Consider the following 11,380-nt stretch of genomic DNA (forward strand, 5'->3'; position numbering starts at 1 on the left):
AATCTGTTGCAAAACGTTTCTTAAAACGGAAGCTAAAAATCGAATCACATTTTATTGGTCGCATACACATATTTAACAGATGTTATTGGTCCATACACATATTTATCAGATGTTATTGGTCCATACACATATTTATCAGATGTTATTGGTCCATACACATATTTAACAGATGTTATTGGTCCATATTTATCAGATGTTATTGGTCCATACACATATTTATCAGATGTTATTGGTCCATATTTAACAGATGTTATTGGTCCATACACATATTTATCAGATGTTATTGGTCCATATTTAACAGATGTTATTGGTCCATATTTATCAGATGTTATTGGTCCATACACATATTTAACAGATGTTATTGGTCCATATTTAACAGATGTTATTGGTCCATACACATATTTAACAGATGTTATTGGTCCATATTTATCAGATGTTATTGATCCATATTTAACAGATGTTATTGGTCACATACACATATTTAACAGATGTTATTGGTCCATATTTATCAGATGTTATTGGTCCATATTTAACAGATGTTATTGGTTCATACACATATTTAACAGATGTTATTGGTCCATACACATATTTAACAGATGTTATTGGTCCATATTTATCAGATGTTATTGGTCCATATTTAACAGATGTTATTGGTCCATATTTAACAGATGTTATTGGTCCATACACATATTTAACAGATGTTATTGGTCCATATTTAACAGATGTTATTGGTCCATATTTAACAGATGTTATTGGTCCATATTTATCAGATGTTATTGGTCCATATTTAACAGATGTTATTGGTCCATATTTATCAGATGTTATTGGTCCATATTTAACAGATGTTATTGGTCCATACACATATTTAACAGATGTTATTGGTCCATATTTATCAGATGTTATTGGTCCATATTTAACAGATGTTATTGGTCCATACACATATTTATCAGATGTTATTGGTCCATATTTATCAGATGTTATTGGTCCATATTTATCAGATGTTATTGGTCCATATTTATCAGATGTTATTGGTCCATATTTAACAGATGTTATTGGTCCATATTTAACAGATGTTATTGGTCCATATTTAACAGATGTTATTGGTCCATATTTAACAGATGTTATTGGTCCATACACATATTTAACAGATGTTATTGGTCCATACACATCTTTATCAGATGTTATTGGTCCATACACATATTTATCAGATGTTATTGGTCCATATTTAGCAGATGTTATTGGTCCATATTTAGCAGATGTTATTGGTCCATATTTAACAGATGTTATTGGTCCATATTTAACAGATGTTATTGGTCCATATTTAACAGATGTTATTGGTCCATATTTAACAGATGTTATTGGTCCATATTTAACAGATGTTATTGGTCCATATTTAACAGATGTTATTGGTCCATATTTATCAGATGTTATTGGTCCATATTTAGCAGATGTTATTGGTCCATACACATATTTAGCAGATGTTATTGGTCCATACACATATTTAGCAGATGTTATTGGTCCATATTTAACAGATGTTATTGGTCCATATTTAGCAGATGTTATTGGTCCATATTTAGCAGATGTTATTGGTCCATACACATATTTAACAGATGTTATTGGTCCATATTTAACAGATGTTATTGGTCCATATTTATCAGATGTTATTGGTCCATATTTAGCAGATGTTATTGGTCCATATTTATCAGATGTTATTGGTCCATACACATATTTAGCAGATGTTATTGGTCCATATTTATCAGATGTTATTGGTCCATATTTAACAGATGTTATTGGTCCAAACACATATTTATCAGATGTTATTGGTCCATACACATATTTATCAGGTGTTATTGCCGGTGTAGTGAAATGGTTTTTTCCGAGCTCCAGCAGTGCAGTACTATCTAACAATACACACTCATCTAAAACGTAAAAAAGAAGGGAATTATGAAATATGGAAGTATTAGAACGAACAATGGCGGAGTCCTACCTGAATTGGTCCAATAGAAACACCCCGGGTTGTAGACTAATGATTAGGCCCTACACCCCAGGTTGTAGACTAATGATTAGGCCCTACACCCCAGGTTGTAGACTAATGATTAGGCCCTACACCCCAGGTTGTAGACTAATGATTAGGCCCTACACCCCAGGTTGTAGACTAATGTTAGGCCCTACACCCCAGGTTGTAGACTAATGATTAGGCCCTACACCCCAGGTTGTAGACTAATGTCTAGGCCCTACACCCCAGGTTGTAGACTAATGATTAGGCCCTACACCCCAGGTTGTAGACTAATGATTAGGCCCTACACCCCAGGTTGTAGACTAATGATTAGGCCCTACACCCCAGGTTGTTTAGTCTAATGATTAGGCCCTACACCCCAGGTTGTAGACTAATGATTAGGCCCTACACCCCAGGTTGTAGACTAATGATTAGGTCCTACACCCCAGGTTGTTTAGTCTAATGATTAGGCCCTACACCCTGGGTTGTTTAGTCTAATGATTAGGCCCTACACCCCAGGTTGTTTAGTCTAATGATTAGGCCCTACACCCTGGGTTGTTTAGACTAATGATTAGGCCCTACACCCCAGGTTGTAGACTAATGATTAGGCCCTACACCCCAGGTTGTAGACTAATGATTAGGCCCTACACCCCAGGTTGTAGACTAATGATTAGGCCCTACACCCCAGGTTGTAGACTAATGATTAGGCCCTACACCCCAGGTTGTTTAGACTAATGATTAGGCCCTACACCCCTGGGTTGTTTAGACTAATGATTAGGCCCTACACCCCAGGTTGTAGACTAATGATTAGGCCCTACACCCCAGGTTGTTTAGACTAATGATTAGGCCCTACACCCCAGGTTGTTTAGACTAATGATTAGGCCCTACACCCCAGGTTGTTTAGACTAATGATTAGGCCCTACATCCCAGGTTGTTTAGACTAATGATTAGGCCCTACACCCCAGGTTGTTTAGACTAATGATTAGGCCCTACACCCCAGGTTGTAGTCTAATGATTAGGCCCTACACCCCAGGTTGTTTAGACTAATGATTAGGCCCTACACCCCAGGTTGTTTAATGAGGTCCTACACCCCAGGTTGTTTAGACTAATGATTAGGCCCTACACCCCAGGTTGTTTAGACTAATGATTAGGCCCTACACCCCAGGTTGTTTAGTCTAATGATTAGGCCCTACACCCCAGGTTGTTTAGACTAATGATTAGGCCCTACACCCCAGGTTGTTTATACTAATGATTAGGCCCTACACCCCAGGTTGTTTAGTCTAATGATTAGGCCCTACACCCCAGGTTGTTTAGTCTAATGATTAGGCCCTACACCCCAGGTTGTTTAGACTAATGATTAGGCCCTACACCCCAGGTTGTTTAGACTAATGATTAGGCCCTACACCCCAGGTTGTTTAGACTAATGATTAGGCCCTACACCCCAGGTTGTAGACTAATGATTAGGCCCTACACCCCAGGTTGTAGACTAATGATTAGGCCCTACACCCCAGGTTGTTTAGACTAATGATTAGGCCCTACACCCCAGGTTGTAGACTAATGATTAGGCCCTACACCCCAGGTTGTTTAGACTAATGATTAGGCCCTACACCCCAGGTTGTTTAGACTAATGATTAGGCCCTACACCCCAGGTTGTTTAGACTAATGATTAGGCCCTACACCCCAGGTTGTTTAGACTAATGATTAGGCCCTACACCCCAGGTTGTTTAGACTAATGATTAGGCCCTACACCCCAGGTTGTAGACTAATGATTAGGCCCTACACCCCAGGTTGTAGACTAATGATTAGGCCCTACACCCCAGGTTGTTTAGACTAATGATTAGGCCCTACATCCCAGGTTGTAGACTAATGATTAGGCCCTACACCCCAGGTTTGCAGTGAACATTTAGTTGTCACACGTTTATTTCTTTGTGATGGTCTTAGCTACTATAATATATATTATATATTATATATATTTTTATTCAACAGAGACCCCGGGAATAAGACGGAACAACAATGGGTCTGTTTGATAAACTAGCTGGCTGGTTGGGGCTGAAGAAGAAGGAAGTGAATGTTCTGTGTCTGGGATTGGACAACAGCGGCAAGACCACTATCATCAACCAACTCAAACCATCCAATGTAAGTCTACACTGGTAGCCTGGATCAAATTACGCCTACTTACTTAATGATCTAGGATGAGAATGAGTTAGTGGTTTGCTGTGATATAGTATGACCTTATAAAGACATAGCTTGTTAAACCCACATACAGAGGGGAGAACAAGTATTTGATACACTGCCGATTTTGCAGGTTTTCCTACTTACAAAGCATGTAGAGGTCTGTAATTTTTATCATAGGTACACTACAACTGTGAGAGACGGAATCTAAAACAAAAATCCAGAAAATCACATTGTCTGATTTTTAAGTAATTAATTTGCATTTTATTGCATGACATAAGTATTTGATACATCAGAAAAGCAGAACTTAATATTTGGTACAGAAACCTTTGTTTGCAATTACAGAGATCATACGTTTCCTGTAGTTCTTGACCAGGTTTGCACACACTGCAGCAGGGATTTTAGCCCAGTCCTCCATACAGACCAATGATAAAAATTACAGACCTCAACATGCTTTGTAAGTAGGAAAACCTGCAAAATCGGCAGTGTATCAAATACTTGTTCTCCCCACTGTATATACAGGTGTAAAAAAAATGAAAACACTTTAGGATTGGTTTACAGAGGATAAGGATTCCTTCTCCTCCTGAAGAGGGATGGTGGAGAGAGGAACAAGGAGACACCGCAGGGAGAGAGGTAGAGAAGAGGGGGAGATGGAGAGAGGTAGAGAAGAGGAGATGGAGGAGGAGATGGAGAGAGAGAGGAGAAGATGGAGAGAGAGAGGAGGAGATGGAGGGAGAGAGAGGAGGAGATGGAGGGAGGAGGAGATGGAGAGAGAGAGGAGGAAATGGAGGGAGGAGGAGATGGAGAGAGAGAGGAGGAGATGGAGGGAGAGAAGATGCGATGGAGGGGAGAGAGGAGGAGCTGGAGAGAGGGTAGGAGATGGAGAGAGAGAGGAGGAGATGGAGGGAGAGAAGAGGAGATGGAGAGAGGGTAGGAGATTGAGAGAGAGAGGAGGAGATGGAGGGAGAGAAGATGAGATGGAGGGAGAGAGAGAGGAGGAGCTGGAGAGAGGGGGGAGATGGAGAGAGAGAGGAGGAGATGGAGGGAGAGAAGAGGAGATGGAGAGAGGGTAGGAGATGGAGAGAGAGAGGAGGAGATGGAGGAGAGAAGAGGAGATGGAGAGAGGGTAGGAGATTGAGAGAGAGAGGAGGAGATGGAGGGAGAGTTGAGGAGATGGAGAGAGGGTAGGAGATTGAGAGAGAGAGGAGGAGATGGAGGGAGAGAAGATGAGATGGAGGGAGAGAGAAAGAGGAGGAGCTAGAGAGAGAGGGGGAGATGAGAGAGGAGGAGATGGAGAGGAGGAGATGGAGAGAGAGAGGAGGAGATGGAGAGGAGGAGATCTTATTTTACTGTTAAATTAACCTTCCATTGTTACACATCGTTTTTTTGGTTCAGATTTAAAACGACAGTTGTGTATCGAGCCATGGTGCCTTTACCAAGGTCAGAAACCATCAGGAACAACTAGAAACCTCTGGACTGTCCCCAAGACGTTTGGAGTGGACAGGAAGTGGTTGATGCAGAGAGAGAAGAAGAAGAAGACCAGGGATGAGGGATATCAGGGATAGAAGACCTCCAAGACGTTTGGAGTGGACAGGAAGTGGTTGATGCTGAGAGAGAAGAAGAAGAAGACCAGGATGAGGGATATCAGGGATAGAAGACCTCCAAGACGTTTGGAGTGGACAGGAAGTGGTTGATGCTGAGAGAGAAGAAGAAGAAGACCAGGGATGAGGGATATCAGGGATAGAAGACCTCCAAGACGTTTGGAGTGGACAGGAAGTGGTTGATGCAGAGAGAGAAGAAGAAGAAGACCAGGGATGAGGGATATCAGGGATAGAAGACCTCCAAGACGTTTGGAGTGGACAGGAAGTGGTTGATGCAGAGAGAGAAGAAGAAGAAGACCAGGGATGAGGGACATCAGGGATAGATGACCTCCAAGACGTTTGGAGTGGACAGGAAGTGGTTGATGCAGAGAGAGAAGAAGAAGAAGACCAGGGATGAGGACATCAGGGATAGATGACCTCCAAGACGTTTATGGAGTGGACAGGAAGTGGTTGATGCAGAGAAGAGCAGCATGCACTACTAATATATTCCTGTGTAATTAACCACTACTAATCTATTCCTGTGTAATTAACCACTACTAATATATTCCTGTGTAATTAACCACTACTAATCTATTCCTGTGTAATTTAACTAATATATTCCTGTGTAATTAACCACTACTAATATATTCCTGTAATTAAATTAACCACTACTAATCTATTCCTGTGTAATTAACCACTACTAATATATTCCTGTGTAATTAACCACTACTTTTTATTTATTTATTAATATATATTTTTATTTAACCAGGTAGGCCAGTTGAGAACAAGTTCTCATTTACAACTGCGACCTGGCCAAGATAAAGCAAAGCAGTGCGACATGAACAACACAGAGAGTTACACATGGAATAAAACAAACATACAGTCAATAATACAGTAGAACAAGTCTATATACAGTGTGTGCAAATGTAGTAAGATTAGGGAGGTAAGGCAATAAATAGGCCATAGTGGCGAAGTAATTACAATATAGCAATTAAATACTGGACTGAATGGTAGATGTGCAGGAGATGATGTGCAAGTAGAGATACTGGGGTGCAAAGGAGAATAAAAAAAATACAATATGGGGATGAGGTAGTTGGATGAGCTATTTACAGATTGGCTGTGTAGAGGTTCAGTGATCTGTAAGCTGCTCTGACAGCTGATGCTTAAAGTTAGAGAGGGAGATATAAGTCTCCAACTTCAGTGATTTTGCAATTCGTTCCAGTCATTGGCAGCAGAGAACTGGAAGGAAAGGTGACCAAAGGAGGAATTGGCTTTGGGGCGGCCAGTGAGATATACCAGCTGGGAGCGCGTGCTACGGGTGGGTGTTGTTATGGTGACCAGTGAGCTGAGATAAGGCGGAGCTTTACCTAGCAGAGACTTGTAGATAACCTGGAGCCAGTGGGTTTGGCGACGAATATGAAGCGAGGGCCAGCCAATGAGAGCATACAGGTCGCAATGGTGGGTAGTATAAGGAGCTTTGGTGACAAAACGGATGGCACTGTGATAGACTGCATCCAATTTGCTGAGTAGAGTGTTGGAGGCTATTTTGTAAATGACATCGCCGAAGTCAAGGATTGGTAGGATGGTCAGTTTTACGAGGGTATGTTTGGCAGTATGAGTGAAGGATGCTTTGTTTGCGAAATAGGAAGCCAATTCTAGATTTAATTTTGGATTGGAGATGTTTAATATGAGTCTGAAGGAGAGTTTAAGGACAGTCTAACCAGACACCAAGATTTCTGTAGTTGTCCACATATTCTAAGTCAGAGCCGTCCAGAGTAGTGACACCAATCTAATCTTTTCCTGTGTAATTAACCACTACTAATCTATTTCTGTGTCATGCAGGCCCAGACACAAGACATCGTCCCGACCATTGGCTTCAGCATCGAGAAGTTCAAGACATCAAGGTAATCAATAAGACAATAATGGATGACTGTACGATGGTCAGATGTTCTGAACTATTCCCTGAAGGTTGTTGGGGAATGTTGTCTGAACGTTACCACTACGATGTCCTTGAATGAGTCCCAAATGGCATCCCATTTCCAATATAGTGCACTACTTTTCTCTCCAGTCTTCTAAATCCTCCTCTTCTCTCCAGTCTTCTATATTCTCCTCTTCTCTCCAGTCTTCTAAATCCTCCTCTCTCTCCAGTCTTCTAAATCCTCCTCTTCTCTCCAGTCTTCTAAATCCTCTCCTCTTCTCTCCAGTCTCTAAATCCTCTCTCTCTCAGTCTCTAAATCCTCTCTTCTCTCCAGTCTCTAAATCCTCTCTTCTCTCCAGTCTTCTAAATCCTCCTCTTCTCTCCAGTCTTCTAAATCCTCCCTCTTCTCTCCAGTCTTCTAAAACCTCCTCTTCTCTCCAGTCTTCTAAATCCTCCTCTCTCTCCAGTCTTCTAAATCCTCCTCTTCTCTCTCATCTTCTAAAACCTCCTCTTCTCTCCAGTCTTCTAAATCCTCCCTCTTCTCTCCAGTCTTCTAAAACCTCCTCTTCTCTCCAGTCTTCTAAATCCTCCTCTCTCTCCAGTCTTCTAAATCCTCCTCTTCTCTCCCATCTTCTAAAACCTCCTCTTCTCTCCAGTCTTCTAAATTCTCCTCTTCTCTCCAGTCTTCTAAATCCTCCTCTTCTCTCCAGTCTTCTAAATCCTCCTCTTCTCTCCAGTCTTCTAAATCCTCCTCTTCTCTCCAGTCTTCTAAATCCTCCTCTTCTCTCCAGTCTTCTAAATCCTCCTCTTCTCTCCAGTCTTCTAAATCCTCCTCTTCTCTCCAGTCTTCTAAATCCTCCTCTTCTCTCCAGTCTTCTAAATCCTCCTCTTCTCCAGTCTTCTCTTCTTCTCTCCAGTCTTCTAAATCCTCCTCTTCTCTCCAGTCTTCTAAATCCTCCTCTTCTCTCCAGTCTTCTAAATCCTCCTCTTCTCTCCAGTCTTCTAAACCTCCTCTTCTCTCCAGTCTTCTAAATCCTCTTCTTCTCTCCAGTCTTCTAAATCCTCCTCTTCTCTCCAGTCTTCTAAATCCTCCTCTTCTCTCCAGTCTTCTAAATCCTCCTCTTCTCTCCAGTCTTCTAAATCCTCCTCTTCTCTCCAGTCTTCTAAATCCTCCTCTTCTCTCCAGTCTTCTAAATCCTCCTCTTCTCTCCAGTCTTCTAAATCCTCCTCTTCTCTCCAGTCTTCTATATTCTCCTCTTCTCTCCAGTCTTCCTAAATCCTCCTCTTCTCTCCAGTCTTCTAAATCCTCCCTCTTCTCTCCAGTCTTCTAAATCCTCCTCTCTCTCCAGTCTTCTCTCCAGTCTTCTAAATCCTCCTCTTCTCTCCAGTCTTCTAAATCCTCCTCTTCTCTCCAGTCTTCTAAATCCTCCTCTTCTCTCCAGTCTTCTAAATCCTCCTCTTCTCTCCAGTCTTCTAAATCCTCCTCTTCTCTCCAGTCTTCTAAATCCTCCTCTTCTCTCCAGTCTTCTAAATCCTCCTCTTCTCTCCAGTCTTCTAAATCTCCTCTCTCTCCAGTCTTCTAAATCCTCTTTCTCTCCAGTCTTCTAAATCCTCTCTTCTCTCCAGTCTTCTAAATCCTCCTCTTCTCTCCAGTCTTCTAAATCCTCCTCTTCTCTCAGTCTTCTAAATCCTCCTCTTCTCTCCAGTCTTCTAAATCCTCCTCTTCTCTCCAGTCTTCTAAATCCTCCTCTTCTCTCCAGTCTTCTAAATCCTCCTCTTCTCTCCAGTCTTCTAAATCCTCTTCTTCTCTCCAGTCTCTCCTTGCAGTGTTAGAGCATGTCTGGCCAAGGGCGATACAGAAACCTCTGGGAACATTACTACAAGTGAGTCTGTTCAGACACACACACACACACACACACACACACACACACACACACACACACACACACACACACACACACACACACACACACACATACACACACACACACACACACAGTAATACACACACACACACACACACACACAGTGATACACACACACACACACACACACACACACACGGTAGGTAGTACTGACAGTGAATCATGTTGACCCTTGCCCCCTCTCTCCCCCAGGGAGGGTCAAGCCATCATCTTTGTGGTGGACAGTGGAGACAAGTTGAGGATGGTGGTCGCTAAAGAGGAACTGGACACCCTCCTCAACCACCCAGGTGAATCATCTTCCTCATTATACACTCCTCAACCACCCAGGTGAATCATCCTCCTCATTATACACTCCTGAACCACCCAGGTGAATCATCCTCCTCATTATACACTCCTCTGAACCACCAGGTGAATCATCCTCCTCATTATACACTCCTCAACCACCCAGGTGAATCATCTTCCTCATTATACACTCCTGAACCACCCAGGTGAATCATCTTCCTCATTATACACTCCTGAAACCACCCAGGTGAATCATCTTCCTCATTATACACTCCTGAACCACCCAGGTGAATCATCCTCAACCCTCATTATTCACTCCTCAACCACCCAGGTCATCATCCTCCTCATTATACACTGAACCACCCAGTTGAACCACCCAGGTGAATCTTCCTCATTATCCTCCTAGTCTTTTTCCAACCACCCGTAATGTCCTCATTACCTCCACAGTTAAACGCCTGGTCTTTACCTCCACAGTTAAACGTAATGTCCCTTTACCTCCACAGTTAACGCCTGGTCTTTTTAACGTAATGTCCCTTTACCTCCACAGTTAACGCCTGGTCTTTTTAACGTAATGTCCCTTGCCTTTAACGCCTGGTCTTTTTAGCATGTCCCTTTACCTCCACAGTTAACGCTTTTTAACGTAATGTCCCTTTACCTCCACAGTCTGGTCTTTTTTTTTTAACAGAACGCCTCCATGTGTCGCACTTCTCCACAGTTAACGCCTGGTCTTTTTTTAACGTAATGTCCCTTTACCTCCACAGTTAATCTTTCAACGTAATGTCCTTTACCTAAACGCCTGGTCTTTAACGTAATGTCCCTTTTACCTCCACAGTTAAACGCCTGGTCTTTTTAACGTAATGTCCCCCTCCACAGTTAAACGCCTGGTCCATGTGTCCCACGGTTAAACGCCTGGTCTTTTGTTGTGTTGATCTGTAGATTAACACTGTTAGCACCACATGGTCCCTATCAATGGCACAGCTATTAACCACAGACTGTACAGTACCTGAGAGACCTTACAAATAATTGTATGTGTTGTCATTATTTAAAAAAATTATTATTTACTATTGGGGGGGTATTAGGGGGGTATTGTGTGACGTAAAGCACCGCCTGATTCTAACCTTGTCTCTGTAGACGTAAAGCACCGGCAGATCCCCCTGATTCTAACCTTGTCTCTGTAGACGTAAAGCACCGCCTGATTCTAACCTTGTCTCTGTAGACGTAAAGCACCACCTGATTCTAACCTTGTCTCTGTAGACGTAAAGCACCGCCTGATTCTAACCTTGTCTCTGTAGACGTAAAGCACCGCCTGATTCTAACCTTGTCTCTGTAGACGTAATGCACCGCCTGATTCTAACCTTGTCTCTGTAGATGTAAAGCACCGCCTGATTCTAACCTTGTCTCTGTAGACGTAAAGCACCGACAGATCCCCCTGATTCTAACCTTGTCTCTGTAGACGTAAAGCACCCACCCTGATTCTAACCTTGTCTCTGTAGACGTAAAGCACCGC

At 42.4% G+C, this 11,380-nt stretch overlaps 1 pseudogene; it reads left to right on the forward strand.

Annotated features, from left to right (window-relative positions):
- The first annotated feature begins 3,989 nt into the window (after window positions 1–3,989).
- LOC121844690 lies at window positions 3,990–11,273 on the forward strand (annotated as a pseudogene).
- Window positions 11,274–11,380: the final 107 nt, after the last annotated feature.

This window comes from Oncorhynchus tshawytscha, unplaced genomic scaffold, assembly GCF_018296145.1.
Source record: "Oncorhynchus tshawytscha isolate Ot180627B unplaced genomic scaffold, Otsh_v2.0 Un_contig_8066_pilon_pilon, whole genome shotgun sequence".
NCBI classification, from domain to species: domain Eukaryota; kingdom Metazoa; phylum Chordata; class Actinopteri; order Salmoniformes; family Salmonidae; genus Oncorhynchus; species Oncorhynchus tshawytscha.